The following is a 6,980-nucleotide window of genomic DNA, read 5'->3' as shown; positions in this document are numbered from 1 at the left end:
CTGAGGCAGGCCTGACAGCTGGGCCGGGGTCGGGGAGGCCGGCGCCTGGCGGGAGCGGCCGGGTTCGCCACCCTGCGGGCCCCCGGGGCGCATCCTCGCAGCCAGGCCCGTGCCTGGGGATTGGGCCGGGGGCGCCCCTGCGAGGGGGGATCCTTGACAGCTGGGCCTTTGCCTTGCAGGCATTTGGGAAATCCCTGACAGCCCGCTGCAGAGCCCATGATCCCTGGCAAACGTGGGGACGTGGGATCTGACAATGGGGCTGGTGGATCAGGAAGCAGGAAAGCGGTGGAAGCTGCCAGGTTTCTGCCCAGTGGGTTGCACGCAGTCTGGTGGCATCCCCCTGCCTGTCGGAGTTGGTGGTAAAGGAGCGCGGATAGCCCCTGGCTGGCTTCTGTTTGCACCTGATGGGATATGTGTCATGCAGTCAGACCCAATTGTTTTTAACTTCTTTTTCCCCCTGTCGGGATGCAGTATTTCTTTGCCTTCTTGCCTAGACCCAAAACGTTTACGACATGCTTGGTTCAGTTTCACCTTGTTCTCCACTCTGCAGAGTGACACGCTGCTTGGGGGGGGGTTACCATCAGGTGGATGCAGGTCAGATGTTTGCTTTCAACTTGAGTGTTATGAGACCAAAGGGAGGTATTGGGGAACTGCCTGTTGCCTCCATCCTGAGTGCAAGCCTCTTGGGAGCAGAGGGGGAAGGCAGGCAGCTTTCAAGCAAGTGTACCTGGCCACAGGAACACACACTGCAACGTGCTGGTCTCCCAACGGGCAAAACCCCAATTGGTCTTTTTTCCTCCTTTAATTTATCCAGTTTTCCCAGGGGCTTTGACCACAGCTCGGGAAACATTGCCATTATACTAAAGAGGTCAGGATTAGGACATCCTTGACTTGGAGGCCTCTGGGTGATCAGAGGATTTTTAAGGGTCAGGTCTATAGTCTGAGGCTGTGGCAGAGGGGCAGGAGTCTTTGACGTACCTATTTGTGAGGCATGATAATGGGGAACTTCTGGAAGCAAGGTGAATAGGTGCATGTGTGAAGAGTTCGTGGTTCTTGACCATTTCATTTGCATTTGTGGGAGTGTGCGCGGTGGCGAGATGTTCAGCCAGCATGTGCCTCAGTGACTTCAGTGACTGCTTGATGTTCAAGCCTTTGTTGAACATGGCAGTTTGTTGTGGGGTAGTGGAGGGGAAATCCCTAAAAGTCAAGCGTATGTGTAGGACAGTATGGTTTCTCAGCAGGTTTTTTTTATGGACAGATAGATATAGGAGCTTGCCTGACACTTGCTATCTTGTGGTTCGCTGGGACTTAGAGGCTAATAGCTTTGGTTTGTGTTCAGAGAAACCCTAACAGTTCATCCTGTGCTTTAGGTGAAGAAGCAAAGGACCTTCTGAGAACTTCACCAGGCTTGAAGATTGGTAGCATCACAGATTTGAAAGGCCATTTTGCCATCCAGATCAATGATTCTCCATTGTTGAGTTTCATATTCCTCTAAGTTTGTTATGCTGCCATAGCTCATGACTCTGTCATGATTAATAAAAAAAAATAAAGAAATTCCTTACTGCACTGTCATTGCAACTGCACTGTAACTTCTCCAACAACCTACAACATACTATAGTATTATTCTTTTTTTTTATTTGCTCCTTTATGTTTATATTTCTCCTTTCCTTCTGTCTGCTTTCCTTTTCCTTCCTCTAGTGTACCCTCTTAAAGTTCAGTGCAGATATCAAGGCGCACATGTACCCAGCTTGAGAAACTCTGACCTGTGTAAGACAAGCCATAAAATACAAATCCCTGACAGCCCAGCACTGAAGACATGTATGGACCCTTTGCCTTGTATTTAAAGTGCAGAAAAGGGGACCTCGGGAATCGGGGCATGGCATGTTCTTCAATGGGATGGGCAAAAGCATGATCAGAGAGATTTTGGGCTGACTAACATAATTTGCTTGGGAGGTAGACCTAGTCTATGAGCTGTTCCTAAGGAAAGAAAAATGACTACAATTATCCCTGTTCTCAGAACTCAATGCACAATTCATGTCTTTGGCTTGGCTTTCCTCTGCAAGTTCTTTATGTGCAGAGACATAGTCACTCAGCTGCTGACTTAAGTGCCTGGGGGGGTCTTTAGGACTGGGCCTGTTTGGAGATGGTCAGGGTTCTTTTTGAATGGGATGGGCAGAGAAACATACGTGAGGGAAAAGTGTTTCCTAGAGTTTTTCATTAACAGATACTTGAACAAAGAGAGAGTAGAGTTTTTGTTTTATTTTTTTATCTGTCTTTGGTGAGGGGAGAATCCCTGGCAACTTATCCCATGTTCAGGGTTGTGTGCAAGTAAACAAACATGTTAGTAGGTTTGGTAGTTCAGTTTTGACCTAGCAGGTCTTTACCACCCCTTGATATGGTGAAGGACTCTTTTTAGAGTGGAGGCACTTCAGCAGTCTGTGCAGTAAGTGGTTGTTGGGGTTGCAGTAGACTCCTTGACAGTTGAGCCCAAATCTAATGAGGTTGGGGGACTCCACAGATTATCTTAAGTTATGGAAAATAGAAAACATTCTTTCTGTATTCCAGTGTGGACAATCAGTGGGGAAAAATGCATTCTCTCTTGCTAGCCACTGGAAGATGTCCCTTTATTCATCCTCCAAATAAATCTTCATTCTTTGAGAGAGTTTTGGAACTGCATAATTGTATGTTTTATTTACTGACAGGACACTCCCACTAAACCATGGTGGCCAACCTATGTCATGGGTGCCACAAGTGGCATGGGCAGCTTCTGTGTGTGGCACACAGCTGACTAAGGAGAGGTCGGGCAGCACAGTGACAGGGCATGGAGCAGAAGGCAGAACATCAGATCAGACAGGGTGCACAGAAAAGGAATCAGAGCAGCAGCTTGGGCAGGGAGCAGAAAGCTGAGCAGCAGGCTCGGTAAAGAAAACGGATCAGAGTGGCACTTGGAGGGTGCAGGGCTGACTTGTGGAGCATCTGCCAAAAAAGGTTGATCCCCACTGCTCTATGCTGTCCAATTCAAGGAAAATACCACATCTTTTTAAATACACATGGAATAGGGCAAGTGGCTCTCTTTTGAAGGATGAGGACATGTTCCACGTAAATCTAGGCCTGTGGTTTGTGTAAGGGCAGGGAATGAGGCTCTTGCAGCAGGGACGGTTTCATGTTACCTGCATGAATGGTGCCTGGCTGTAAAGAAATGCTAATGCTAAGGCTGTGCCTGCTCCTTCAACTTTGCATTAGTCTTAAGCATGCCTTCAAACCTGAAGGTTAAGTTCTTGAATAATACTGAGACGTGTACATGGAACAGGCCTGATTTTGTAGAAATACTTCCTGCAGTTTTGGATGTGTACATGTAGCTTCTTCTACTGCTGCCTATTACTTTACGTGCCACAGACATGCAAGAGAAGTCTTTTATGAACTTGCTTTCAGAGGAATTTAGATTTTTTTCTCTAAATCAAGGTTGTATATGTATTCTGTTATAAAGTAAATAAACCCAAAAACAACTACAGATAGGCCAGATGGCACTCATGCTTCCTTAAAACTAATAAACAGTCTGTTTTTGCTTATTATAAATATATTCCTTCTACAATCTAACAAGTTGTGAGATGAGTGAAAACCAAGAGTTGATGTTGTAGATGCTAGCATAGAAAATTGAGTAGGCTGGCTTGTTTCTATGGGGTTTTTTACAGGCTAATTTTTAAATCCTTTTGGTTTTCTAAACTGTTAAAGTATCACTTGCTGTAATACCTTTTTAGTTTTTAAATGTAAAGTTATTCTAATTTTTTATTTCACTTGTACTTGATTTGCCCCACACTGCCAACAGTTCTCTAAACATTGCATATTATAGTAATACTGAACAACAGAATACATTCAGTTGTGGTTTATAAAAGGAAGACATTTTTAGTATGTTTTCACTTGCTGAAATTGGAACCTTTCACGTGTAGGACTTTTATGTCTGTATAGAAATCATCTTAGACCATAGGTGCTTAACCCCTGTCCCACAGGACCATGTCCTCTGGCTTGTGGGGCTCTGCACAGAACTGGACATTTGGTAGTGAGGGAGCAGTGCTGCCAACTTTCCAGGCCCATGGAGAGCTCCAGGCTTTGAATACTGGCCAGTCCCAGTGCGCAGGGATGGATGGTAGCAGTGCTGGGCCTGCATGTCCCAATCCCTCTGTGGGTGTGTGGGGGCCCATGGTGCCCAATTCTGGCATGCAGGGGCAGAAGAGGGCAGTGCTGGGACCCCAGGGCCCAATCCAGAGCTGAGAGGGGGTAGCACCAGGCCCTCCAGGGCCCAGTCCTGGCATGAGCAGCATGAAGGGGGCCCCCCGGTGCTCAACCCTAGGGCCTGACCCTGGCACATGGAGCTGAAAAGCCCAAACACCACTGGTTTAAACAACCGATACATGCCACAAAATCATTGATGCCTATTGTGCTTCTATTCCAGCGAGGGGAAAAGGAAGCTTGATAAACAGTAACTGAACACTAGTGATTTTTAAGTCCATCCGTTCCTGCCGCGCCCCGCCCCCAGGTTCTGCTCCTTGGAGGCAGCAGAGCTGGCCCCCCCCTCCTGCTCTGTTCCCTCTGTCCCCACCGTCATGGCAGCACTCCGCACTCTGATTGACTGGTTAGTGAAACAACCAGAGTGCTCCAAGAGCATTATGGACAGACAGACAAGTGTGCCTGAGCCCTTTATTATATAGGAATTGAACATAGACTATGATTTTTGGTCAGCCATATACCATTATGAATGTGATTACCCCAGCCCAGCTGACTGATGCTTCCTATAGCTGGTGAAAGTTTGGTAAACCGATCCTGTGTTGCCATGTCTTAGGAAATAAACCAGAATCTTTGTTCTTAATGTCTATATTGCAAAGCTAGATTTTGTTCATTATGTTTCTTAAAATATGCCATAGCTCCCCTAAATACTGTTTTACCAGCTTGGGTGTAACCCAGCATGCTGTTTGGTATACTGTATAGTGTTACAGTATTCTGTTCAGTATGCTGGCTATAAATAATAAAGCTTTCAGAAAAACAATCAACAATTTAAAGAGTGTTGAGGGAGTTTAACAGCAAGGAAAGGGAAAATTTGGAAATATAAAGGTAGGGTACACCAAGGAATCTGGAACCCCTTTTCTTTTCAGTCCATGTTCTAAAGTCCAGTAGCATGAGACAACCTTTCATCTGTATTTTCTGTGTCTTCATCTTGCCCCTCTGCTCAGGATCAGACCAGTTGCCATATTTGAGGTCAGGAAGGGATTTTACCTCATGGTCAGATTGGTCTGGGCTGTGGAGAATTTGCCTTCCTGTGTGGGGGGGCACAGTCCTCTTCCTGGGATCTCTCAAGCTTATTTTAACAACCTTTGCAGTACCAGGTTGTTCGTCTGTGTGGTCCCTCTGCTTTACCTGTGGCAGATTAGGATGTTATGTCTTGGGTTTTGTGTCAGGGCTGACTGGTAGTTTCGCAAAAGAATGGATTGATATAGGATAGTTTGGATAAGGATGATCCTGTGTCAGGAAGGGGTTTGGATTAGATGACCTATGGTGGTCCCTTCCAGCCCCACTTCTGTGTAATTCTAGATTCAGTTCTGTATAATATACTACTGAACTACTAGTCCTACTTCTGTGTAATTCTGTGATTCTAAGAACACAACACTAACTTTTTGTTCATCTACTATAAATCTATCTAACCTCTAGTATAGAATTACTTTGTTCTTGTAGCAATTACTTGTTTTACACAGCCTGTCTTTGGCGCAGCCAGGTGATAGGACTTGGATGTCAAATGGCTTGGTGATCTCAGCTGGTTCATCCTGCCTCTTATAGCTGATATAGTGGAGGATCATTTTGTATAGTGTTCTTCTCTAGGTGAAAGAACTGAGTAGAGAGGTTCATGAGAGAGAAATGCAGTAGTTTCCAAATCAAAGTAGTGATGGTGAAAGCTGTAATGCTGAGAGAGATTAGAAGAGGCAAGAAAATCAACAGTAACACCTGATTACTTCAGGCATTCAGGAGTTAATGGAACATCCCACTGAGATGCAGTTTAAAGGAACATTGTCTTAATACTGTAAACTGCCTCTTCTTGAAATAATCGCACAAGGCAGGGTCTAGATGTTCCTAATAGACTGAATCAGAGGTGTATAAGCTTTCTTGAGCCGGAGCTTACTTCATCAGATGCTATCAAAGGACATGCATAGAATAGTCTATCAAATAGAGTGATATGAAAGGGAGGGTGGTCGGGAAAGGGAGGCAGTGCTGTGAGAGGTAAATAGTGTGTAATAAACCTATCCAGCCAAAAGCATCACAAAAGCTAATCCAGATAAGGGTACTTAATGCAGTCCAGTCCATGGATGATTGTGTTCTGCAGTTTCCCATTCAGGTTGGCTTTTAAAGTTTTGCTGTTTGAGAAGAGCTACTCCCAAGTCAGCAGTGGAATGTCGGGGCGTTTGTGTTTTCGGGCTTGATGCCAGATTGGTATTCCCCTCTGTCTTTAAATGTAGACAGCCAAGGGGCACTCTAACAGGTGATGGCACATATGATGTTGTCAAGAGGTGCAGGTGAATAAATCTTGGATGCTATACTCTGTGTTATTTGGTGCAGCTATGTGGTCTGCATTGATTGGGGGTCACAGCTTGCATCTGGTGCCCCTATGAGAGCTCAGGAGTTAGGTTGCCTGTTTCTAAAAAGACCTGTTTGAAGTTGGGGAGCTGTCTGGAATCCAGGACAGGCTTGTTTTCCATGGCTACATGCAGATAGTTGCCATTTTCCTGGAGGAGTGAAAGGTCATTAATGATATGTTCAAGCTGGGGGTCATAGATAACAATCTGAGGGATTCTCTTGTCCTTCTCTCAGGTTGGTATTGCAGCAGGTCAGAGTGGGGTCTGTGTCTGACTTTGTTAATTTGAGTAGCTGTGGTTTTGGGATTGTATTGTAAGTGTAGGAATCTGTGCTTCAGATCATTAAGGTATGTATCCTAGTTG

The sequence above is a fragment of the Crocodylus porosus genome, unplaced genomic scaffold (genome assembly GCF_001723895.1).
Source record: "Crocodylus porosus isolate Cpor-Errol unplaced genomic scaffold, CroPor_comp1, whole genome shotgun sequence".
Taxonomy (NCBI): Eukaryota; Metazoa; Chordata; order Crocodylia; family Crocodylidae; genus Crocodylus; species Crocodylus porosus.
Note: the sequence above shows the minus strand (reverse complement) of the source record.